The 27,658-nt window shown below is 42.5% G+C and overlaps 1 protein-coding gene across 1 annotated transcript in view; it reads left to right on the top strand.

Annotated features, from left to right (window-relative positions):
• Positions 1 to 4,606: 4,606 nt before the first annotated feature.
• The window catches only part of b4galt2 (UDP-Gal:betaGlcNAc beta 1,4- galactosyltransferase, polypeptide 2), a 191,101-nt gene continuing 168,049 nt past the window's right edge, over positions 4,607 to 27,658 (top strand). Inside the window, exon 1 of the mRNA XM_062993906.1 lies at positions 4,607 to 4,709. The gene's annotated coding sequence lies outside the window, so the exon portion shown is untranslated. The remainder of the gene's footprint in view (positions 4,710 to 27,658) is intronic.

Here is a 27,658-nt window from a genome sequence, read left to right as displayed (position 1 = left end):
TCCGTTGGATAAAAGCATCTGCTAAATGCCAAAAATGTAAATATTCCAAGGTCATCCAGAGCCCTCGGGTCATCAAAAACGGAGTTCCATAGATCTATAGATCTATACCGAGTGACCAATAGGGCCAGTGATAGCTCAGTGGTTAAGGTACTGGACTAGTAAACACAAGGTCGCTGGTTCAAGCCCCACCACTGCCAGGTTGCCACTGTTGGGTCTTGAGTAAGGCCCTTAACCCTCATTTGCTTAGACAATATAATGTTAGTCGCTTTGGATAGTAATGGAAGAAAATTTAGGGCTGGGCTAGTAATTGAAAGGTCGCTGGTTCAAGTCCCACCACTGCCAGGTTGCAACTGTTGGGCTCTTGAGCAAGGCCCTTAATTCTCAACTGCTTTGACTGTGTACTGTAAGTCGCTTTGGATAAAAGTGTCTGCTAAATGCTGAAAATTTAGGGCTGGGCTAGTAATTGAAAGGTCACTGGTTCAAGCCCCACCACTGCCAGGTTGTCACTGTTAGACCCCTGAGCAAGACCCTTAAACATCAATTGCTTAGACTGTGTACTGTAAGTCACTTTGGATAAAAGCGTCTGATAAATGCTATAAAATTTAGGGCTGGGCTGGTAATTGAAAGGTCGCTGGTTCAAGCCCCGCCACCACCAAGTTGCCACTGTTGGGTCCCTGAGCAAGGCCCTTAACCCTCAATTGCTCATTGTGTTCAGCTCATTGTGTAAGTCGCTTTGGATAAAAGCATCTGCTAAATGCTGAAAATGTAAATGTAAATGAGTGACCGGGATGGCCAGCATGTTCCTGTAGACTGATCTGAGGGCTCATGATGGGACATAATTATTAACCATGTCACTGAAGTACAGTGGAACCTCGATTTAATGGATATTAGATTTAACTGACAAAATCTGGAAACTGAATGTCTGGTCCGGTTGTTTAAAATTCCCTGGAATAGCGTACCACGACCAGTAGTTCAGTAATTGTCCACTAGTAATTGTCGCCCTTTTCTCTGTACGTTTTTGTGCTTAGTTATGCACCAGCAATGCTTCAGTAGCCACCAGCATCTTCACCACACAAGGTAAATAAAATTTCTCCCCAGCAGTACAGTACATCAATTTTAATATTTATTTACAGGTTTTAAATTACAAACTTGTACATACAGTATATATTTACGTGCCGCCCAAGAAAACCACATACAGCAGGCTGGGCACTTACACGAAAAACGATTGGCTGTTGTTCATACAGGGTGGGAGCTGAATAGGGACCTCATAACTGATGCAGATATGACCTCTGCTGGCTGATTGATGGCGCCTTCACAGAGTCGAGGGATAATGTGTTAATCAGGGTGTGTCTCTCAGTACACAAAGCTGATCCACATATGAACTCGCCTCGTGCAGGTGAAAAGAGGCAGTCGGGTACTGCACACGTGTCGGAGGGGGCGTGTGTCAGACTCTCCTCAACCAGGGCGGAGATCAGCATCAGTAGAGAGAAAGCATAATGTAATACACATATAGTATTTTATTAAAAAGAACTACAGTTCTAAAGCATTTGACATCCAATCTTGATTCCACTTCAATTCATTTGAAGCACTTTCCAATAGCCAGGAGTGTGCTCCAGTTTATCCAAAGCATTATAACGATGCTGAAGAATATCTGACACTGAAAGCTTTGGCGCGTTTAGAGGACGTGGACATTTATAGGCTATGAAAGAAGTGGGTTGTAAGGACCGTATCTATTACTTGGATTATTATTGGATTATTATTTACTTCTAAATGTGTGCTGAAAAATTACTTGATGAAGTTGGTGGTAAAACAGACGATGGATAAATGATTGAATAGTTGTAGGGTCAAGGTACTGGATTAGTAAGTAGAAGGTCACTGGTTCAAACCTCACCACTGCCAGGTTGTCACTGTTGGGCCCTTGAGCAAGGCCCCTAACCCTTAATTGCTTAGACTGCATACTGGATTTGAATAAAAGCATCTGTTAAATGCTGAAAATGTTCATGTAATAGAAGAAAATGTAGGACTGGGCTAATAATTGAAAGGTCGCTGGTTCAAGCCCCACCACTGGGTCACTGTTGGGCCCCTGAGCAAGACCCTTAACCCTCAACTGCTTGGACAATATATTGTCACAGTACTGTAAGTCGCTTTGGATAAAAGTGTGTGCTAAATGAAACAGAAGAGAATTTAGGTCAGTTGTAGCCTAGCGGTTAAGATACTGGGCTAGTAATTGAAAGGTTGCTGGTTCAAGTCCCACCACTGCCAGGTTGTCACTGTTTGGTCCCTGAGCAAGGCCCTTAATTCTCAATTGCTTAGACTATGTACTGTTAGTCGCTTTGGATAAAAGTGTCTGATAAATGCTATAAAATTTAGGGCTGGGCTGGTAATTGAAAGGTCGCTGGTTCAAGCCCCACCACTGCCAGGTTGCCACTGTTGGGTCTTGAGTAAGGCCCTTAACCCTCATTTGCTTAGACAATATAATGTTAGTCGTTTTGGATAGTAATGGAAGAAAATTTAGGGCTGGGCTAGTAATTGAAAGGTCGCTGGTTCAAGTCCCACCACTGCCAGGTTGCCACTGTTGGGCCCTTGAGCAAGGCCCTTAACCCTCAATTGCTTTGACTGTATACTGTAAGTTGCTTTGGATAAAAGCATCTAATAGTAATGGAAGAAAATTTAGGGCTGGGCTAGTAATTGAAAGATTGCTGGTTCAAGCCCCACCACTGCCAGGTTGCAACTGTTGGGCCCCTGAGCAAGACCCGTAACCTTCAGTTGCTTAGACTGTATACTGTTAGTCGCTTTGGATAGTAATAGAAGAAAATTTAGGGCTGGGCTAGTAATTGAAAGGTCGCTGGTTTAAGTCCCACCACTGCCAGGTTGCCACTGTTGGGCCCTTGAGCAAGGCCCTTAACCCTCTATTGCTTAGACTGTGTACTGTAAGTCGCTTTGGATAAAAGTGTCTGCTAAATGCTGAAAATTTAGGGCTGGGCTAGTAATTGAAAGGTTGCTGGTTCAAGTCCCACAACTGCCATGTTGTCACTGTTGGGCCCCTAAGCAAGGTGCTTTGGATAAAAAGCCTCTGATAAATGTAAATGTAATAGAAGAAGATTTACTGCTGGGCTAGTAATTGAAAGGTCACTGGTTCAAGTCCCACCACTGCCAGGTTGTCACTGTTGGGCCCCTGAGCAAGACCCTTAAACATCAATTGCTTAGAATGTGTACTGTAAGTCGCTTTGGATAAGGGCGTCCGCTAAATGCTGAACATTTAGGGCTGGGCTAGTGATTGAAAGGTTGCTGGTTCAAGTCCCACCACTGACATGTGTTTCACTGTTGGGCCCCTGAGCAAGACCCTTAACCCTTAATTGCTTAGACTGTATACTGTTAGTCGCTTTGGATAAAAGCAACTAATAGTAATAGAAGATAATTTAAGGCTGAGCTGGTAATTGAAATGGTGCTGGTTCATGCCCCAACACTGCCAGGTTGCCACTGTTGGGCCCTTGAGCAAGGCCCTTAAACATCAATTGCTTAGACTGTGTACTGTAAGTCGCTTTGGATAAAAGTGCCTGCTAAATGCTGAAAATGTAAATGTAATAGAAGACAATTTAGGGCTGGGCTAGTAATTGAAAGGTTGCTGGTTCAAGCCCCACCACTGGGTCACAGTTGGGCCCCTGAGCAAGGCCCTTAATTCTCAAGTGCTTAGACAATACATTGGTAGTTGCTTTGGATAAAAGTGTCTAAGAGTAATAGAAGAAAATTTAGGGCTGGGCTAATAATTGAAAGGTCACTGGTTCAAGTCCCACCACTGCCAGGTTGTCACTGTTGGGCCCTTGAGCAAGGCCCTCAATCCTTAGTTGCTTAGACTGTATACTGGTAGTCGCTTTGGATAAAAGCAACTAATAGTAATAGAAGATAATTTAAGGCTGAGCTGGTAATTGAAAGGGTGCTGGTTCATGCCCCAACACTGCCAAGTTGCCACTGTTGGGCCCTTGAGCAAGGCCCTTAAACATCAATTGCTTAGACTGTGTACTGTAAGTCGCTTTAGATAAAATTTAGGGCAGTTGTAGCCTAGCGGTTAAGGTACTGGGCTAGTAATTGAAACGTTGCTGGTTTAAGTACCACCACTGGGTCACTGTTGGGCCCCTAAACAAGGCCCTTAACCCAATTGCTTAGACATTAGAAATGTAATTAAACAGATCCACAACACGAACGGAACGCATTGGCTCCAGCGCTCCCCCTTGTGGCTGAAACACGAATGAGCATTTGATCCTCTCGACTCTCCGTAGTGAAGATGCTGAAGCTGGAGCTGTCGGTGTGTGTATGAGTGTGTGAATAAGTCAGGGCTGTTATTGCTCTATTGTTGTACCCTAAACCTTTATTATAGTAAACGAAAAACACACGGTAACACAATGTAAGGTTTAATTTAATGCTCGGACAGGAATGGACGCATGGCGGTGTATGTTTTGGTGGAAGCGCTCGGTATTTGGCGTGCAGAAGGAAATAACAGCGGCTCGGTCCGCTCCTGCATGAGCATCGTGTTTTCTGGATATAATGCACATCTTTCTTTAAATCTCTGGACGCCTGGATTAATGTAATACTTGTTTTGGGATGAACAGTTCGGATTAAACGAGCTGTGCTGGCCAAGCGGCTCAAGTGGCTCAAAACAAAGAAATGCATCCTTGAAGAAACAGAAGCTGCAGACTTGCTTTGTTTTTCAGGTAAGAAACATTCACGTTATTATTTGACTGCATGTATTAATGCACTAATAATCCTTCTTTTTATATTTGTATTGCTTTTTTTTTTTATATCCTGCCGTATTGTACAGATCTAGATCTTTCCTGATCATAAACACAAGCCCTGGATGATGCACAGCTAGATTCAAGTCAACACAAATATTGCTAGGTCAGGATGCAATCCATCCATCCATCCATCCATCAACCAGCTTATTCGTCCATCTATTTATTTAACTAACTAATCAATCTATGTATGCATCCATCCATCTATCTATCTGTCTGTCTGTCTATCCAGCCATCCACCTACCTGTCTGTCTGTCCGTCTATCCATCTAACCAACCAACGTATCCATCCATCCATCTATCCATTCATCCATTCGTCTATCTAACTAACTAACCAATATATCCATCCGTCCACCCACCCATCTATCTAGCTAAGTAACCAACCTATCCATCCATCCAACCAATTAACTAACCAACTTATCCAACTAACTAAATAACCAACCAACTTATCCATCCATCCATCCATCCAACCAGCTTATCCATCCATCCAATTAACTAACCAACTTATCCATCCAACTAACTAACTTATCCATCTAACTAACTAACTAACCAACCAACTTATCCATCCATCCAACTAACTCATTTATCTACCCACCCATTCATCTAACTACTAACTAGCCACCTTATTTATCCAACTAACTAACTAACTAACTAACCTCTATATTGATTAATATAGAGGTTCACACACTTTTCCTTGGTATTATTATACATCTTCATTGCAAGGGCATCCTTTTATGGTTCTATCGTATATAGAAAGTTGCCCTGACCATTAATGATCAGCATGAAAGGGGGCTAACAAAGCATGCAGAGAAACAGATGGACTACAGTCAGTAATTGTAGAACTACAAAGTGCCTCTATATGGTAAGTTGAGCTGATAAAATGGACAGTAAGTGTAAAAACAACGAGGTGGTTTTAATGTTACACTATATGGACAAAAGTATTGGGACACCCCTTAAAATGATTGAATGAACGTGTTTCAACCAGAACAATTGCAAACCAGTGTAATAAATCAGTTATATAAATGTAATTATATGGTTCCAACTGCAGCAGTTTAGGGAAGACCCTTTCCTGTTCCAAAATGTTCCTGTTCCAAGAAAAGCTTGGTTTTAAGAAGCTTCGGAATGAACCAGAACATCAATTAAGGCTTTCTTTGGCCGCCAGTGTCCAGCCATACAAATGCCTCAGACATACTTAAGTCTTGTTATGCCAAGTTCACACTACACGACTTTCTGATTTGTCGGGTCGCTGTACAGTTCACACTACACGACTGAATCTTTTGCACTCGGGGGTCTTTCAGTCGGTGTATATTTCACACCACACGACTGATCGGCGATAGGGGGTTTCACACTACACGATCCATCACCAACTGGAATCACAGGCGAGCTTCTCTGGTCTCCAACACTACGTTTTGTCACGAAAACAAACGCGAGAAGTGACGAGGGGTTTAATGATACCACGTCCAAAAATGCACGTCAACAAGTAGCGAGCGATCAAAGTGTTTGTGCGCTGATGTGCAGCGTAAAATCAAAGAGGAAAAATAAATGAATCTGAGTGGATTTGGCAACACGAACAGTATGGATTGTTCTATAGTGAGTTGGAGGTTAATAAATATTTTTTGCAATGCAGCGTTGGTGTTTTGTAGAGAACGATCAGGTCAGAAATACTGTAAAGCTTGTGTGTGTGCCGGTGTATTCTGATATAAACTATATTATGTCCCTGTCCCACCTGTTTACACTCCTCCCCTGCGTTTCCCCTCACACCGTATCTTGCGTTCTCATTGGCTGTTCGACACCGCACTCATTGCCAGACGTGCAACTGAGATCAGATATCTGACATGCTAGGAATCTCAACCCGGTCGCCGAGCGCTCAGCGAGCCGGTCAGATCGAGTTGTTGGATAGTTCACACATAGTGACTGAATGCCGAGTTTCGATCGGCGAGTGAACGGCGAGTTGCTCCCGAGCCGGCAAATCTAGCGCCGACCAGTCGCCGAGCGAAATCTGGCCAAAAATCGTGTAGTGTGAACTACTGCTCAGAAGAGCAGCTGTTGTCATAGATCACATAGAGGTCCTGCTATTTTACTACTATCTATTTTTGAATTGAGATGTCCGACAAGCTAACGGTCAGGTGTTCAACTACTTTTGGCCCGTATAGTGTATGTAGTCAGCATTAATACATTAAATGCTGTATACTCTGCTTTATGAAACTGAAGGCTCTCATCTTTCAGAATACAGAGTGTTCCCTCGTCCGCGCAAAAATGGCACGACACCATTTACTTTAGCCGATTAGAAACGTTTCAGGACTGCAGTTTGCTCAGACCTTGAGTTCAGTACATTACAGCATGTGCAGAAGCAGCTTTCAGAGCCAGATAGTGACCCCAACCCTGGTGATTTCTGGTCTGTCTGAAGTTGAGAAATGGGGTTGGATTTAGTTGGACGGCGTTGAGAGTATTGTAATTCAGGTTACACACCGGCTGTGATCAGAGGTTCATCTACAGAGGTAGTGAAAAGCCTGTCTAAATTTTTTTATAAACCGGATGAGTGTTAATAGATACCGAGCGATGAAGGAATAAAATCTAAAGCTTTTCTTCACTTTGTGGAATATATATATTAGGGCTGTCGAAGTTAACGCGATAATAACGCATTAACGCGACCTCAATTTAACGCGATTAAAAAAAATAGTGCCGTTAACGCAGATTCTAGTTCATTTTGACACTTGACTGGTAGAACAAACATTTTAATGTCGGACTTGCCACCGTTTTTCATTTGCGGTTTGTTAACATAATGTAACCGATCGTCGTAGTGATGTACTTGCTTAATAAAGAAATAAATACACGCTATATTCACAAGTTGTCGGGAGCAGAACACTTTATTACACTTAATTAACTTCTTCTTCTGTACCGAATACCGGAAAGCTGAGTCAAGCACGTTAGTTCATGAACTATGGAAGCCCCAAAGGGTCAAAACACACTCACTTCGTGTAGAAACGTCCATCAAACCATTGTCACGATACAACCACAGAAAAGTCTGTTACAATAACTACGCCTTATCCCACCTAAAGCACCGCTGATCTACAATGTTTGCTGATGGAGAAATTCTAACCTACAATCTGACATTTACTGCCTAATATGTGAGTGAATAAACTCCCTTACAGTTTTCTCTTGTCCCAGCAGTTTTTAACATCAGTACATTTAGCATAAAATGTGTTCACCATTTTAATTGTAACATTTCACTTAAAAATCCTTGTTTTCTATAACATTTACACAGATTTTTTTTAATGTGATTAATCGCGATTAACTATATGAAATTCTGAGATTAATCGCGATTAAAAATTTTAATCGTTTGACAGCCCTAATATATATATATATAATATACTGTATATGTACACTGATCAGGCATAACATTATGACCACCTTCCTCAAATTGTGTTGGTCCCCCCTTTTGCTGCCAAAACAGCCCTGCAACTGCGACCTTTTTATCAGAACCAGAATTAACTTCTTCAGCAATTTGAGCTACAGTAGCTGGTCTAGTGGATCGGACCACACGGGCCAGCCTTCGCTCCCCACGTGCATCAATGAGCCTTGGCCGCCCATGACCCTGTCGCCGGTTTACCACTGTTCTTTCCTTGGACCACTTTTGATAGATACTGACCACTGCAGACCGGGAACACCCCACAAGAGCTGCAGTTTTGGAGATGCTCTAACTCTGCTGCTTCTAACACATCACTTTGAGGATAAAATGTTCACTTTAGTGGTAAACCGTCGACAGGGTCATGATGCTCATTGATGCATGTGGGGACCGAAGGCTCTTCAAATTCAAATAGCTGAAGAAGTTAATGCTGGTTCTTATAGAAAGGTGTCAGAATACACAGTGCATCCACAGTATGTTGTGTATGGGGCTGCATAGCCACAGACCGGTCAGGGTGCCCATGCTGACCCCTGTCCACCGCCGAAAGCACCAACAATGGGCACGTGAGCACTGGAACTGGACCACGGAGCAATGGAAGAAGGTGGCCCGGTCTGATGAATCACGTTTTCTTTTACATCACGTGGCTGGCCGGGTGTGTGTGCATCGCTTACCTGTGGAACACACGGCACCAGGATGCACTATGGGAAGAAGGCAAGCCGACGGAGGCAGTGAGATGCTTTGGGCAATGTTCTGCTGAGAAACCTTGGGTCCTGCCATCCATGTGGATGTTACTTTGACACGTACCACCTACCTAAGCATTGTTGCAGACCATGTACACCCTCTCATGGAAACGGTATTCCCTGATGGCTGTGGCCTCTTTCAGCAGGATGATGCTCCCTGCCACAAAGCAAAAATGCTTCAGGAACGGTTTGAGGAGCACAACAATGAGTTTGAGGTGTTGACTTGACCTCCAAATTCCCCAGATCTCAATCCAATCGAGCATCTGCGGGATGTGCTGGACAAACAAGTCCGATCCTTGGAGGCCCCAATTCGCAACTTAGAGGAGTTAAAAGACCTGCTGCTAACAGCTTGGTGCCAGATACCACAGCACACCTTCAGGGCTCTAGTGGAGTCCGTGCCTCGACGGGTCAGGGCTGTTTAGCCAGCAAAAGGTGGTTCTAATGTTATGCCTGATAGGTGTATATAAATCTATTTTTATATTTATATTCATATCAGGAAACAGATTAAGTTTCATTAGGCGTAGTCGGTGCTGGCAATTAACATTTAGTATTGGATTGGTGCCCAGTGGTGCCCAGTTCCAGTATCCAAGCAACAAATGTTCAAGGACCTCATGAGTTTTATTAATTTTTAAAAATAAACTGCATGGGAATATTTCAGTGCACAAATAATAACATCGTGACAGCAAATGTCTATTTTCTCACCTAATGAGGTCCTGAGGACTGTAGTGTTGCACACTAATTGTGCATCCACCACCACTGGTTTTTCTCCTCCTCCTCAGGTGTACTCTGAACCATTTATTACAGTAACTAAAAGTGACTGGTTGGATCCTAAACACGTTCTGACACTTATCTGACTCAAATCAGAAAAAGTATGGACAGTGTGGAAAATGCAAATAAATAACACTTACTTACTTACACTTACTCTAGTCTGACTTTCATTGTATTGCAGACAGAATGAACTCTCTTCAGTTTTTCAATGAATGAGTTTTTAATTTGCATTTTCCATACTGTCCCAACTTTTTCTGATTTGGGGTTGTACATTGGTTCAGTTTAATTGTCTCAATACATACAGCATGTCCTATTTAGTACAAAATACAAATATAAAGGTCTTGTAGCACTTATGGTCTGTAAGGAGGGACCAATTAGTTGCTGGACCTTGTTGCCATGGGAACAATGACCCCCCACACCTCCTGGGACGTGAATGTAGATGCTATACTAAGTACACTAATGTCATCCCTATATTCCCTTGATGACCTACAGTATATATCTACTTGTAAGGCCTCAAGACTCGCATGTTGGTTATGATGTGCTGGTATTGCACAGAGGGTCCAGAGTGTCCAGAGCCCTAACCACTGAAAAGTCCAGTATCCTGTTGCAGATTGCAATTTTGTAAAAATGTGAATAAAAAATTTATATTTTAACTGGTAAATTTGCTGTTGGGGATCTTATTTGTTATTTTTTATATATTAAAATTTATATTTATACAACAGTTAGTTCCGACCTTACAATCTGATTGGTTGAGAAGCGTTCTAACCGTGCTGATATTCGTGATAACAGCACGGTCTTTTCACACCATAACTGTATTACTCCGCTGACGCGTTGCCATTAACGACAAGCTTCATGCACACAAACGCGCACGCAGGCAACACAGACTTTTTTCCCGATCGCGTTTTAAATCCGTTATCTGATATACAATCTAGCGCACTGTGTAGGGAACATAAATCAATTGTCTAATATATTGTCTAGAGCACCATGTAGTGAACATGAATGCGTTATCTGATATACTGTACAATCTAGTGCACTATGTAGGGAACATAAATCCGTGATCTGCTACACAAACTAGTGCACTATGTAGGGAACATTAATGTGTTTGTAACGCGAACAGTTAGCTTAATAGCCCAGTTAGCAGCTCATAAAAGTTCTGTTATCACCCATAATCCTTTGGTGTGTGAGAGGTTTTTTATTTCTTTTTTCCCTTCGGAGGTTCTTGCCTTTTTCTTCTTGTTGTTCTTACCTCCCTGAAATGAGTTTTTGCAACTTGGGATGTTTGCTTTGTAGTGTTAAACTTTTTGGCGGAAGGTATTGTCAATATTAAAGCATATTTATTATGAAATTCAGGGCTTCTTTGAGTTATTTTCTTTCTTTATTTTGTAAAAACTGTTGTATAAAAGCAATAGAACACTTGAGGTCGTGTGTTATCGCGAATAACATCACTCCCTCTCGTGTTCTATTGCTTTTTTCTTTTTTTCTTTTTTTTTATGAATCATTGCTGTATTAACGTTTATCACTAGAATAATTCCAATCATGGTTAATGGTGTCTTGAATTACTGAGAGAAATCTTAGCAAATTCTATCAAGAAGAACAATCAAGAATTGCAATTATTTTCTACAGAAGCTGAGAGAAATAGAAAAGCCGGGTACTGACCACAAATTGCAGAGAGTCACATAACAGCAACTTGTGGCTATATTGATCAGGACTGGCAGGTTCAATCATAAGTTCTGCTTGCCCAGAATGGCTGGTCTTAGAATCGAGCGTTATCAGGAAAAGTGGTTGCTAACTCATTCATAGTGTCTGGGATTCAGATTTGGGATTTTACATGCTATGCGGCTAGCAGTGAGTGATTCATTTAACACATACGTTTAACCACTGAAGTCTCATAACTTAAAAATTGGAAGCTAAATTAGAGCTGGGCTTTATGACGGTACATTCGGTATACCGGCTTCGATTCCTCGCACGGTATGGATTTTTCATGTACAGCCATACCGTAGCACAGTTAATACAACAGCTGTAAGCTTCAATAGTCAGCAAATCATATAATAACGTTCGCCGCTAAAAGCGCTTTGGAGTCTTGTGCAGATTAGATACAGCTCACTTGTTAACCAGGTAGCATTAGCATAACAGTGTTAACAGATGAGAGAGGTTTTCTCGATATGGTGGAAATAAAATAGACAAAAACAGCAAAGAAATGAGCTGTGTCACACAGACGTTACTACCGGGGCGAAAATACATCAGTTTAATCGCTATATCAAAGCAAGACCTGTGATCAAGTTGTACAATCAGTATAACGGTACAGAAATATATTAATACTCCTGGGTCCTGGGTTCAATTCTTTCTGTTTGGAGTTTGCATGTTCTTCCCGTGTCTATCTGGGTTTCCTCCGGGAGCTCCGGTTTCCTCCTACAGCCCAAAGACATGCAGTCAGGTTAATTCGAGATACTAAAATTGCCGTTAGGAGTAGCAGAGCTGAGATTCGAACTCACAAGAGTGCCCTGTAACCTGAGGTTCGTATGAAGGTGTACAACATTTAGAAACCTTATTGGAATATGTTCCAAGCATTAGTGTATCAGGCAGTCGTTGCCTAGTGGTTAAGGTACTGGACTAGTAATAGAAAGGTCACTGGTTCAAGCCCCACCATCGTTGGACCCCCGAACAAGGCCCTTAACCCTCAATTAGACTGTATACTGTAAGTTGCTTTGGATAAAAACATCTGCTAAACGCTGTATGCAGTTGTAGCTTAGCGGTTAAGGTACTGGACTAGTAATCGAAAGGTTGCTGGTTCAAGCCCCTCCACTGCCAGGTTGCCACTGTTTGGCCCTTAAGCAAGGCCCTTAACCCTCAATTGATTAGACGATATGCTGTCGCAGTACTGTAAGTCGCTTTGGATACAGGCATCTGCTAAATGCCGAAAATGAAAATGTAAATGTAGCGTATATTAACAAACATCAACAAATCTAAAAAGGTAAAATATTATAAACATTATAAATCTCTCAATGATGCTGTTTTTAATTAAATAAGTGTGAAAAACAGTTGACCAATCACTGCTTTCTGTTTTTAATTGCATTTCCATCTTATCTACTGTCCTCCCTTTTTTGGAATTGGGATTGCAAGCGATTTTTAAAATACTGTATAATACTGCATGTCCATGCATGCATGTGTGTGTGTGTGTGTGTGTGTGTGTGTGTGTGTAGGAGAAGTGTGCCGGTGTGAGATGAGCAGCATTGCTCTGTAATGAGAAGGCAGTCAGGGGTCAGCGGTGCTCGTTTCTGCTCTCCTCACCTGCTGCCATTCCTGCTCATTTCATCTGTAGCTTCCTGAAGATCTGACAAGTTCTGGCTCTCACCCGCACTCGGCTCACTAACTTAACGCTACACGTACACGTTTAACGCCGTGTAAGATGCGAATACTGTCAGTTTGAACATTTTAATCTCTGGGTGGTGTTTACATAACACATCAGCCTATGCAAAATAATGGAGATTCCAATGGGTTAATCATGTTGTAACCCAACTTTAGGTCAGACAGACTAGCAGCAGGCTTTAACATCAGCATTTTTACTATTAAATACGAAGGATCTTCAAAAAGTTTCCGCACTTTTTTGGTTTTTTTTTTTTTGGAAACTGTGGGGTGTGAAGAGTAGACGCTCGGTTACATCAGTGTTTCTCAACCTTTTTGACTCACACACCATATAAACAGTAAAATTCTACAGTAATGATCGAAGCTCTGCTACTACCGCCTCGTGAAACGCTCGCATTGCAGACGTTACACTTCACTGTCGGACTTGTTTCTCTTTCCAAATTAAAGTATTTCCACACAGCGGACATGCTGTCGTAAAACAAAAGATCGGGCTTAGGATCGGCCTTAGTAAAGCCGATACCGATCAGTTTAAGAAATGCCTTGAGAAATGCCCCTTACAAAGACTTGAACAGTCTATAATTTTTATGGAAGGTTTATTTTAACAGAGAGAGACAGAATATCAACAAACAATCCAGAAAAAAAACATCAAATAAAAGTTATAAATTAATTTGTATTTAATTAAGGGAAATAAGTATTTGATCCCCTACCAACCAGCAAGAATTCTGACCCCCACAGACCGGTTATGTGCCCATGAGGCACACAAATTAGTCCTGTCCCTGTATAAAAGACTCCTGTCACAGAATCAGTTTCTTCCGTTCAAATCTCTCGACCACCATGGGCAAGACCAAAGAGCTATCAAAGGACGTCAGGGACAAGATTGTAGACCTGCACAAGGCTGGAATGGGCTACAAGACCATCAGCAAGAAGCTTGGTGAGAAAGAGACCACTGTTGGTGCGATCATTCGAAAATGGAAGAAATACAAGATCACAGTCAATCACCCTCACTCTGGAGCTCCATGCAAGATCTCACCTGGTGGGGTAAGAATGATTCTGAGAAAGGTGAGGTCAGTCCAGAATTACACAGGAGGAGCTTGTCAATGATCTCAAGGGAGCTGGGAGCACAGTCACCAAGAAAACCATTAGTAACACACTTCGCCGTAATGGATTGAGATCATGCAGTGCCCGCAAAGTCCCTTTGCTCAAGAAGGCTCATGTACAGGCCCGTCTGAAAGTTGCCAATGAACACCTGAATGATTCAGAGAAAGCTTGGGAGAATGTGATATGGTCAGATGAGACCAAAATTGAGCTCTTTGGCATCAACTCCACTCGCCGTGTTTGGAGGCAGAGAAATGCCCGGTGGGGATGGTGTTCTTGGGGTCATATCCAGCATTTCTCTGCTCCCAGCTCCCTTGAGATCATTGACAAGCTCCTCCCGTGTAATTCTGGACTGACCTCACCTTTCTCAGAATTATTCTTACCCCACCAGGTGAGATCTTGCATGGAGCTCCAGAGTGAGGGTGATTGACTGTGATCTTGTATTTCTTCCATTTTCGAATGATCGCACCAACAGTGGTCTCTTTCTCACTAAGCTTCTTGCTGATGGTCTTGTAGCCCATTCCAGCCTTGTGCAGGTTTACAATCTTGTCCCTGACGTCCTTTGATAGCTCTTTGGTCTTGCCCATGGTGGTCGAGAGATTTGAACGGAAGAAACTGATTCTGTGGCAGGAGTCTTTTATACAGGGACAGGACTAATTTGTGTGCCTTTTGTGCACATAACCGGTCTGTGGGGGTCAGAATTCTTGCTGGTTGGTAGGGGATCAAATACTTATTTCCCTTAATTAAATACAAATTAATTTTTTTTCTGTATTTTTTGTTGATATTCTGTCTCTCTCTGTTAAAATAAACCTTCCATAAAAATTATAGACTGTTCAAGTCTTTGTAAGGGGGTAAATTTACAAAATCAGCAGGGGATCAAATACTTATTTCCCCCACTGTATATATATTCTTTCTGCATTTTCTTTAAGGTTTTATTTATTGCTTTTCACAACAGTGTTGTTCAGGTATAGAAAGCTAATAGAGGGAACAGTGCAGGGGTGGAGTGGGGTGACCTGGGCATAATCTGGCAGATTAAATAGCAGACATACAAAGTCATCCTTTATTTAACCTTACAATAAAAGAACGCTAATATGTGGCTCATAACCTGTGTGGGAATTTTCTGTGTGACACACACACACACACACACACACACACATTATTGGCACCGCCACCGGCAGTGGCAGTAGGAGACAGAGCAGGTCAAACATTACAGGCTTGTTAATTGAACTTGACTAGTAAATTAGCATACGCGCTCCTTTTGCTTACACTGCCCTGGCACGTTCTCTTTCTTCGCTAGCAATTAGCTGTCTTTTTAAATGAAGCGCTCTACGTCACTCGCCGCCGGTAATCTGACATGGCTAATTTAAGCCGAGCAACCTCGCTGCTCCGATGCTACACTTCATCCCGGCCTGTTCAGATAGAAATCAAATGAATCTTATTAATCTTTAAACTTCTTGCTGTCTTGTAGACGCCTCTCATGCAAATTACAGCTTAGCACACTGCTCTTACATGTTATGGGCTATTAAAGCTTGATTAGATGTAAAGGTGCTGGGGTTGTGCAGCGGTAAAGCATGCTAGCAGGCTACCGCTGAGATCTGAGGATCCAGGGTGTGGCCAAAACAGCCTAGCCATTAGGAGGTGCACTTGTCAGTGCTCTCTCAGTGCCGGTCCCAAGCCCGGATAGATGGGCATACGACGTAAAAACTGTGCCAAGAATCCCGGCCCTTAAATACGGGAGCATGTGAAAGAACAAAAAATCACACAAGATGCCTTTTGCTATACTATGGGTCTGTATGAAAACCTAGTGAGCTGCCTTGCTGCCTATTGCCTACCTAGGCAGCTGCCTAAGTAAAGGGGATTCTAATAAGACATCGAACTCATAAGGCAGATTATTTGGACGCACTACTTAGACAGCAATTACTGTGATTACGTCACTGCAAATTTTGCTTACTTAGCTAACACAGTTAGTCTCAGGTCATTCAAACCAATGGGCTGCGATGCCAGCTAACATCTTCACACATGTTTAAGCCACACACATTGCTAAGTGGTATTAAAATAGCTGCCTACTGACCGTCAATTCTGATTGTAAGCCTGACTCTCATCCAGCCGTATGACTGACTTTGGAAAAGCTTTTGACTAAAGGGGCACAGATTCCCACAGACACATTCATTTGTGTAAAACCTGCCCGGAAGATCTAAAGCTCTTATACTTGTGAATATGGTGAACCCATAGCATTGGATTGGGACATCTACCAAACTCATGGTGAGTGCATGTCTTTATTTTACAATAAAGACATGCACGGTGGCTCGGTGGGTAGCACTGTCGCTCCACGGCAAGATGGTCCTGGATTTGATTCCAAGGTGGAGCGGTGCGGGTCCTTTTTGTGTGGGTTTCCTCCGGGAGCTCCGGTTTCCTCCCACAGTCCAAAGACGTGCAAGAAAGGTAAATTGGAGATACAAAATTGTCCATGAGTATGTTTGACATTAAAGACCTGAACTGATGAATCTTAACCAGTGTTATCAGTACTGCTGTTTCTACTACAGTACATTTTATATTAATTGTACCAATAATGCTTTGAGGTTTTTAAGGTCACATTTGCAGTATTAACGGTTCTTATAGGGACATTACTGGTACTGGTACTGGTAAATTATAGGAAATGTATTTTACTGTGCACTTCTCAGGAACTGGGTAACTGATCACAAGGATTAAATCAGATATGGCACAGTATCAGAAGTGCACTATAAATCAGATATTGAGTCATGTTCGGTTAGCCATCATAGAGATTGAGGAGCAAGTTATGAGCTGTATCCACCTCTGGAAAATTATACATTGGGAGTTTCAAGCTCCTCGCACCAATAAAGGTCCATTTTAAATCGCTTGCACAGAGCCCTGAACGTTGGCCCATTTTTTACCTTTGAGATAAACTGGATGCTAATGGGACTCTTATTGCTGAACCTCACTAATCCTGATGTGACCGAAAGACAAAATCCAAATGATGTGCACTTACTTGTTTTTTGATTTAGGTATACAAGAGTTATATATGTACGTGCAGTCACCTACACAGGCCAAAACACAAGCGCGGCCGGCATTAAATGTTTTCATCTATTTTGAATGATGCCAGCAGTTCAGCTGTAGGACTTTTCAGCTCCAGAAGGAATACGAGAGTGGAAAATGCCTCCAGGATAGATACAGTCTTCTGGGAATGCAGTGATGGTCTGCATTCTAGAGCTGTGAATGAGGAATGTAGAAAATATTCTCTGTATACAATAAAAACGAGTTTTAGGATCTGAACACATGACCATGAGCTTGTTGGACAAGGTTTCTCACAAGACTTCAAAGTATGCCTGTTGGAATTTGCACAGCTTAGACAAACAGTTACAGTATTTGTATGGCTGGGCACTGAGGATGGTCAACAAAGCCTTAACTGATGTTGAGTTCATTCCAAAGCTGTTCAGTGGGGTTGAGATCAGGGCTCTCTGAGGTGCAGGCCACTGGAGTTGCTTTAAACTAAGACATGAGGTTGCACCTCCAAGACCTGGAAACAGGAAAGAGCCTTCCCTAAACTGTTGCCACACATAATTTTCTTTATATAATTGATTTATTGCTGCTGAAACACGTGAATTCAACAATTCGAATGGCTGTCCGAATACTTTTGTCCATAAAGCAGAGATGGGGACTCGACGTAAGTCGCACACACAGTTTCTTCAGACTCGACTCGAACTCGTTACAAATGACTTGTGGACAACATAAGTCAGCAACATTAGTTCTGTGTGACAATTATATATATATATATATATATATATATATATAAATGTATATACACACACACACACACACACACACACACATATACCGTATATATATATATATATATACAGTGTATCACAAAAGTGAGTACACCCCTCACATTTCTGCAAATATTTTATTATATCTTTTCATGGGACAACACTATAGACATGAAACTTGGATATAACTTAGAGTAGTCAGTGTACAACTTGTATAGCAGTGTAGATTTACTGTCTTCTGAAAATAACTCAACACACAGCCATTAATGTCTAAATAGCTGGCAACATAAGTGAGTACACCCCACAGTGAACATGTCCAAATTGTGCCCAAATGTGTCAATATTTTGTGTGACCACCATTATTATCCAGCACTGCCTTAACCCTCCTGGGCATGGAATTCACCAGAGCTGCACAGGTTGCTACTGGAATCCTCTTCCACTCCTCTGTGATGACATCACGGAGCTGGTGGATGTTAGACACCTTGAACTCCTCCACCTTCCACTTGAGGATGCGCCACAGGTGCTCAATTGGGTTTAGTCCATCACCTTTACCTTCAGCTTCCTCAGCAAGGCAGTTGTCATCTTGGAGGTTGTGTTTGGGGTCGTTATCCTGTTGGAAAACTGTCATGAGGCCCAGTTTTCGAAGGAAGGGGATCATGCTCTGTTTCAGAATGTCACAGTACATGTTGGAATTCATGTTTCCCTCAATGAACGGCAGCTCCCCAGTGCCAGCAGCACTCATGCAGCCCAAGACCATGATGCTACCACCACCATGCTTGACTGTAGGCAAGATACAGTTGTCTTGGTACTTTTCACCAGGGCGCCGCCACACATGCTGGACACCATCTGAGCCAAACAAGTTTATCTTGGTCTCGTCAGACCACAGGGCATTCCAGTAATCCATGTTCTTGGACTGCTTGTCTTCAGCAAACTGTTTGCGGGCTTTCTTGTGCGTCAGCTTCCTTCTGGGATGACGACCATGCAGACCGAGTTGATGCAGTGTGCGGCGTATGGTCTGAGCACTGACAGGCTGACCTCCCACGTCTTCAACCTCTGCAGCAATGCTGGCAGCACTCATGTGTCTATTTTTTAAAGCCAACCTCTGGATATGACGCCGAACACGTGGACTCAACTTCTTTGGTCGACCCTGGCGAAGCCTGTTCCGAGTGGAACCTGTCCTGGAAAACCGCTGTATGACCTTGGCCACCATGCTGTAGCTCAGTTTCAGGGTGTTAGCAATCTTCTTATAGCCCAGGCCATCTTTGTGAAGAGCAACAATTCTATTTCTCACATCCTCAGAGAGTTCTTTGCCATGAGGTGCCATGTTGAATATCCAGTGGCCAGTATGAGAGAATTGTACCCAAAACACCAAATTTAACAGCCCTGCTCCCCATTTACACCTGGGACCTTGACACATGACACCAGGGAGGGACAACGACACATTTGGGCACAATTTGGACATGTTCACTGTGGGGTGTACTCACTTATGTTGCCAGCTATTTAGACATTAATGGCTGTGTGTTGAGTTATTTTCAGAAGACAGTAAATCTACACTGCTATACAAGCTGTACACTGACTACTCTTAAGTTATATCCAAGTTTCATGTCTATAGTGTTGTCCCATGAAAAGATATAATGAAATATTTGCAGAAATGTGAGGGGTGTACTCACTTTTGTGATACACTGTATATATATATATTCACAGTAACAGATAATGTGAATGGAACACTCCTACAGACCTTCTGATTTTAATGTTTAGTAAGAAATGCTGTTATTTGCATTTATTCAGTTTGCAGCGTCACAATTTTGGAGATTTTTAATTATAAGCACATTTACAAAATAACGGATTATATTTTTAATGGGACACACGCTTATAAATTTAATAGCATCTGGAAGAACATAAGCTAAGGTAAGCAGCGGTTTTGGATATTTTGCTGTGTTTTGGATTTTGGCCGCTGTGCTGTAATTTGCAGTGAAAACAAAACGTCAGTTTAAGCTTTTAACTGGTACCTAGGAAAGTAAAAGCAGTAAGTAAAACGGCAAAATACAGTCGCTAATCTGTTGGTGTTTTTTATCTGAACTTACATATTATTTGTGTATTTCTACACATTTCCAATATATGTTTTGTGTTTATTATATTGACTCGCGACTTGATTCGGACTCTAGTCTAAAGACTCATGACTTGACTCGGACTCTAGTCTAAAGACTCGTGACGTGACTCGGACTCTAGCCTAAAGACTCGTGACTCGACTCGGACTCTAGCCTAATGACTCGTGACTCGTCTCGGAATCGTATTTTGTGACTTGTAAACATCTCTGCCATAAAACATAGATCTAGTCTGGCGCTTTGGCCACATTTCACTTCTATTATTTTTTGAAATGATATAGAACGTGTAAATAATAAATCTGTATTAATAGCTTTGTGTCTTTATCAGGTTGAGAACGATTTGTGGTGGCATATGTTAGGAAACCACGGTTTATTTTCATCTGTTTAGGAAGATGAAACGAAGGTGAACGTTTGTTCAATATTAATTTATGTTCATAAATGTGTAGAATGGTTGTTTGATTGCTCAGTGTGGTTGCACCTAATCTTTATGCAGCATTGATGTTCAGGTCTGAATGCTAATGCTGCAATGCTACTAGATTCTCTGTTTCAGCTAAATGCTGTTTTTTACAATAACAATTAAAAACCTCTTATTCCATTGTTGAACTAGAAATTTTTTAAAAACTATTTTTCTGTTTAACTCGAGTTCTTAATTTCTGTTTCTTAAGACCATTCAGTGTAAAAACTTATGACAAATTAGAGTCAGTTTGATCGAACTAATGCTATAATGCTACTAGATTCTCTTTTTTAGCTAAATGCTATTTTTCCGATAACAATTAAAACCCCTTACTTTGTAGCATTGTTTTCCACACTTTGTGATGCTAAAACGCTTAGCATCAATTAGCTAACACCATTTACAAATTAAAGTTAGAGACAATATGATCGAACTAATGCTACAAGATTCTCTGTTTCGGCTAAATGTAATTGTACAATAACAATTTAAAACCTCTTGTTCTAATGTTGGGGCAGCACAGTGGCTAAGTGGGTAGCACTGTCGCCTCACAGCAAGAAGGTCCTGGGTTTGATCCCCAGGTGGGGCGGTCCGGGTCCTTTCTGTGTGGAGTTTGCGTGTTCTTCTCGTGTCTGCGTGGGTTTGCTCCGGGTGCTCCGGTTTCCTCCCACAGTCCGAAAACATGCAAGTGAGGTGAATTGGAGATACTAAATTGTCCAAGACTGTGTTTGATATAAACTTGTGAACTGATGTGTAATGAATTACTACCGTTCCTGTCATGAATGTAACCCAAAGTGTAAAACATGCTAACATGCTAAAATCCTAATAAACAAACAATTCTGATGTTGAACTTCTCAAATGATTTTTAAAATTCTGTTTCTGGTTAGAAATGTTCACACATTATGAGGGGTTTAAGTAGAAAAAGAAGTAAAAGTGCTTTTGTGCTAACTTTGTGGCATAGTTTTCTACACTTTGTGATGCTAAACACTTAGCATTAGCTAGCTCACACCAGTAAGGCGGCCGGAGCGTTATTAGAGAGCAGAAAATGACACGATCAGAATGATGTCGGATGATATATATGTGTATATATACAGTGTATCACAAAAGTGAGTACACCCCTCACATTTCTGCAAATATTTCATTATATCTTTTCATGGGACAACACTATAGACATGAAACTTGGATATAACTTAGAGTAGTCAGTGTACAGCTTGTATAGCAGTGTAGATTTACTGTCTTCTGAAAATAACTCAACACAGCCATTAATGTCTAAATAGCTGGCAACATAAGTGAGTACACCCCACAGTGAACATGTCCAAATTGTGCCCAAATGTGTCGTTGTCCCTCCCTGGTGTCATGTGTCAAGGTCCCAGGTGTAAATGGGGAGCAGGGCTGTTAAATTTGGTGTTTTGGGTACAATTCTCTCATACTGGCCACTGGATATTCAACATGGCACCTCATGGCAAAGAACTCTCTGAGGATGTGAGAAATAGAATTGTTGCTCTCCACAAAGATGGCCTGGGCTATAAGAAGATTGCTAACACCCTGAAACTGAGCTACAGCATGGTGGCCAAGGTCATACAGCGGTTTTCCAGGACAGGTTCCACTCGGAACAGGCTTCGCCACGGTCGACCAAAGAAGTTGAGTCCACGTGTTCGGCATCATATCCAGAGGTTGGCTTTAAAAAATAGACACATGAGTGCTGCCAGCAATGCTGCAGAGGTTGAAGACGTGGGAGGTCAGCCTGTCAGTGCTCAGACCATACGCCGCACACTGCATCAACTCGGTCTGCATGGTCGTCATCCCAGAAGGAAGCTGACGCACAAGAAAGCCCGCAAACAGTTTTCTGAAGACAAGCAGTCCAAGAACATGGATTACTGGAATGCCCTGTGGTCTGACGAGACCAAGATAAACTTGTTTGGCTCAGATGGTGTCCAGCATGTGTGGCGGCGCCCTGGTGAGAAGTACCAAGACTACTGTATCTTGCCTACAGTCAAGCCTGGTGGTGGTAGCATCATGGTCTTGGGCTGCATGAGTGTTGCTGGCACTGGGGAGCTGCAGTTCATTGAGGGAAACATGAATTCCAACATGTACTGTGACATTCTGAAACAGAGCATGATCCCCTCCCTTCGAAAACTGGGCCTCATGGCAGTTTTCCAACAGGATAACGACCCCAAACACAACCTCCAAGATGACAACTGCCTTGCTGAGGAAGCTGAAGGTAAAGGTGATGGACTAAACCCAATTGAGCACCTGTGGCGCATCCTCAAGTGGAAGGTGGAGGAGTTCAAGGTGTCTAACATCCACCAGCTCCGTGATGTCATCATGGAGGAGTGGAAGAGGATTCCAGTAGCAACCTGTGCAGCTCTGGTGAATTCCATGCCCAGGAGGGTTAAGGCAGTGCTGGATAATAATGGTGGTCACACAAAATATTGACACTTTGGGCACAATTTGGACATGTTCACTGTGGGGTGTACTCACTTATGTTGCCAGCCATTTAGACATTAATGGCTGTGTGTTGAGTTATTTTCAGAAGACAGTAAATCTACACTGCTATACAAGTTGTACACTGACTACTCTAAGTTATATCCAAGTTTTATTTCTATAGTGTTGTCCCATGAAAAGATATAATAAAATATTTGCAGAAATGTGAGGGGTGTACTCACTTTTGTGATACACTGTGTATATACAGGGGTTGGACAAAATAACTGAAACACCTGGTTTTAGACCACAATAATTTATTAGTATGGTGTAGGGCCTCCTTTTGCGGCCAATACAGCGTCAATTCGTCTTGGAAATGACATATACAAGTCCTGCACAGTGGTCAGAGGGATTTTAAGCCATTCTTCTTGCAGGATAGTGGCCAGGTCACTACGTGATGCTGGTGGAGGAAAACGTTTCCTGACTCGCTTCTCCAAAACACCCCAAAGTGGCTCAATAATATTTAGATCTGGTGACTGTGCAGGCCATGGGAGATGTTCAACTTCACTTTCATGTTCATCAAACCAATCTTTCACCAGTCTTGCTGTGTGTATTGGTGCATTGTCATCCTGATACACGGCACCGCCATTGGATGCACATGGTCCTCCAGAATGGTTCGGTAGTCCTTGGCAGTGACGCGCCCATCTAGCACAAGTATTGGGCCAAGGGAATGCCATGATATGGCAGCCCAAACCATCACTGATCCACCCCCATGCTTCACTCTGGGCATGCAACAGTCTGGGTGGTACGCTTCTTTGGGGCTTCTCCACACCGTAACTCTCCCGGATGTGGGGAAAACAGTAAAGGTGGACTCATCAGAGAACAATACATGTTTCACATTGTCCACAGCCCAAAATTTGCGCTCCTTGCACCATTGAAACCGACGTTTGGCATTGGCACGAGTGACCAAAGGTTTGGCTATAGCAGCCCGGCCGTGTATATTGACCCTGTGGAGCTCCCGACGGACAGTTCTGGTGGAAACAGGAGAGTTGAGGTGCACATTTAATTCTGCCGTGATTTGGGCAGCCGTGGTTTTATGTTTTTTGGATACAATCCGGGTTAGCACCCGAACATCCCTTTCAGACAGCTTCCTCTTGCGTCCACAGTTAATCCTGTTGGATGTGGTTTGTCCTTCTTGGTGGTATGCTGACATTACCCTGGATACCGTGGCTCTTGATACATCACAAAGACTTGCTGTCTTGGTCACAGATGCGCCAGCAAGACGTGCACCAACAATTTGTCCTCTTTTGAACTCTGGTATGTCACCCATAATGTTGTGTGCATTGCAATATTTTGAGCAAAACTGTGCTCTTACCCTGCTAATTGAACCTTCACACTCTGCTCTTACTGGTGCAATGTGCAATTAATGAAGATTGGCCACCAGACTGGTCCAATTTAGCCATGAAACCTCCCACACTAAAATGACAGGTGTTTCAGTTATTTTGTCCAACCCCTGTATATATATATATATATATATATATATATATATATATATATATATATATATATACAGTGGGGGAAATAAGTATTTGATCCCCTGCTGATTTTACCCCCTTACAAAGACTTGGAACAGTCTATAATTTTTATGGAAGGTTTATTTTAACAGAGAGAGACAGAATATCAACAAAAAATCCAGAAAAAATAACATTAAATAAAAGTTATAAATTAATTTGTATTTAATTAAGGGAAATAAGTATTTGATCCCCTACCAACCAGCAAGAATTCTGACCCCCACAGACCGGTTATGTGCCCATGAGGCACACAAATTAGTCCTGTCCCTGTATAAAAGACTCCTGTCACAGAATCAGTTTCTTCCATTCAAATCTCTCGACCACCATGGGCAAGACCAAAGAGCTATCAAAGGACGTCAGGGACAAGATTGTAGACCTGCACAAGGCTGGAATGGGCTACAAAACCATCAGCAAGAAGCTTGGTGAGAAAGAGACCACTGTTGGCGCGATAATTCGAAAATGGAAGAAATACAAGATCACAGTCAATCGCCCTCACTCTGGAGCTCCATGCAAGATCTCACCTGGTGGGGTAAGAATGATTCTGAGAAAGGTGAGGTCAGCCCAGAATTACACGGGAGGAGCTTGTCAATGATCTCAAGGGAGCTGGGAGCAGAGAAATGCTGGATATGACCCCAAGAACACCATCCCCACCGGGCATTTCTCTGCCTCCAAACACGGCGAGTGGAGTTGATGCCAAAGAGCTAAATTTTGGTCTCATCTGACCATATCACATTCTCCCAAGCTTTCTCTGAATCATTCAGGTGTTCATTGGCAAACTTCAGACGGGCCTGTACATGAGCCTTCTTGAGCAGAGGGACTTTGCGGGCACTGCAGGATCTCAATCCATTAAGGCGAAGTGTGTTACTAATGGTTTTCTTGGTGACTGTGCTCCCAGCTCCCTTGAGATCATTGACAAGCTCCTCCTGTGTAATTCTGGACTGACCTCACCTTTCTCAGAATCATTCTTACCCCACCAGGTGAGATCTTGCATGGAGCTCCAGAGTTAGGGCAATTGACTGTGATCTTGTATTTCTTCCATTTTCGAATTATCGCACCAACAGTGATCTCTTTCTCACCAAGCTTCTTGCTGATGGTCTTGTAGCCCATTCCAGCCTTGTGCAGGTCTACAATCTTGTCCCTGACGTCCTTTGATAGCTCTTTGGTCTTGCCCATGGTGGTCGAGAGATTTGAACGGAAGAAACTGATTCTGTGACAGGAGTCTTTTATACAGGGACAGGACTAATTTGTGTGCCTCATGGGCACATAACCGGCACATAACCGGTCTGTGGCGGTCAGAATTCTTGCTGGTTGGTAGGGGATCAAATACTTATTTCCCTTAATTAAATACAAATTAATTTATAACTTTTATTTAATGTTATTTTTTCTGGATTTTTTGTTGATATTCTGTCTCTCTCTGTTAAAATAAACCTTCCATAAAAATTATAGACTGTTCAAGTCTTTGTAAGGGGGTAAACTTACAAAATCAGCAGGGGATCAAATACTTATTTCCCCCACTGTATATACAGTGTATCACAAAAGTGAGTACACCGCTCACATTTATGCAGATATTTAAGTATATCTTTTCATGGGACAACACTGACAAAATGACACTTTGACACAATGAAAAGTAGTCTGTGTGCAGCTTATATAACAGTGTAAATTTATTCTTCCCTCAAAATAACTCAATATACAGCCATTAATGTCTAAACCACCGGCAACAAAAGTGAGTACACCCCTAAGAGACTACACCCCTAAATGTCCAAATTGAGCACTGCTTGTCATTTTCCCTCCAAAATGTCATGTGATTTGTTAGTGTTACTAGGTCTCAGGTGTGCATAGGGAGCAGGTGTGTTCAATTTAGTAGTACAGCTCTCACACTCTCTCATATTGGTCACTGAAAGTTCCAACATGGCACCTCATGGCAAAGAACTCTCTGAGGATCTTAAAAGACGAATTGTTGCGCTACATGAAGATGGCCAAGGCTACAAGAAGATTGCCAACACCCTGAAACTGAGCTGCAGCACAGTGGCCAAGATCATCCAGCGTTTTAAAAGAGCAGGGTCCACTCAGAACAGACCTCGCGTTGGTCGTCCAAAGAAGCTGAGTGCACGTGCTCAGCGTCACATCCAACTGCTGTCTTTGAAAGATAGGCGCAGGAGTGCTGTCAGCATTGCTGCAGAGATTGAAAAGGTGGGGGGTCAGCCTGTCAGTGCTCAGACCATACGCCGCACACTACATCAAATTGGTCTGCATGGCTGTCACCCCAGAAGGAAGCCTCTTCTGAAGTCTCTACACAAGAAAGCCCGCAAACAGTTTGCTGAAGACATGTCAACAAAGGACATGGATTACTGGAACCATGTCCTATGGTCTGATGAGACCAAGATTAATTTGTTTGGTTCAGATGGTCTCATGCATGTGTGGCGGCAATCAGGTGAGGAGTACAAAGATAAGTGTGTCATGCCTACAGTCAAGCATGGTGGTGGGAATGCCATGGTCTGGGGCTGCATGAGTGCAGCAGGTGTTGGGGAGTTACATTTCATTGAGGGACACATGAACTCCAATATGTACTGTGAAATACTGAAGCAGAGCATGATCCCCTCCCTCCGGAAACTGGGTCGCAGGGCAGTGTTCCAGCATGATAATGACCCCAAACACACCTCTAAGACGACCACTGCTTTATTGAAGAGGCTGAGGGTAAAGGTGATGGACTGGCCAAGCATGTCTCCAGACCTAAACCCAATAGAACATCTTTGGGGCATCCTCAAGCGGAAGGTGGAGGAGCGCAAAGTCTCGAATATCCGCCAGCTCCGTGATGTCGTCATGGAGGAGTGGAAAAGCATTCCAGTGGCAACCTGTGAAGCTCTGGTAAACTCCATGCCCAGGAGAGTTAAGGCAGTTCTGGGAAATAATGGTGGCCACACAAAATATTGACACTTCAGGAACTTTCACTAAGGGGTGTACTCACTTTTGTTGCCGGTGGTTTAGACATTAATGGCTGTATATTGAGTTATTTTGAGGGAAGAATAAATTTACACTTTTATATAAGCTGCACACAGACTACTTTTCATTGTGTCAAAGTGTCATTTTGTCAGTGTTGTCCCATGAAAAGATATACTTAAATATCTGCAGAAATGTGAGGGGTATACTCACTTTTGTGATACACTGTATATA

Source organism: Trichomycterus rosablanca, chromosome 4 (genome assembly GCF_030014385.1).
Source record: "Trichomycterus rosablanca isolate fTriRos1 chromosome 4, fTriRos1.hap1, whole genome shotgun sequence".
In the NCBI taxonomy this organism is placed as follows: domain Eukaryota; kingdom Metazoa; phylum Chordata; class Actinopteri; order Siluriformes; family Trichomycteridae; genus Trichomycterus; species Trichomycterus rosablanca.
Note: the sequence above shows the minus strand (reverse complement) of the source record. Positions and strands in the feature narration are given on the sequence as shown.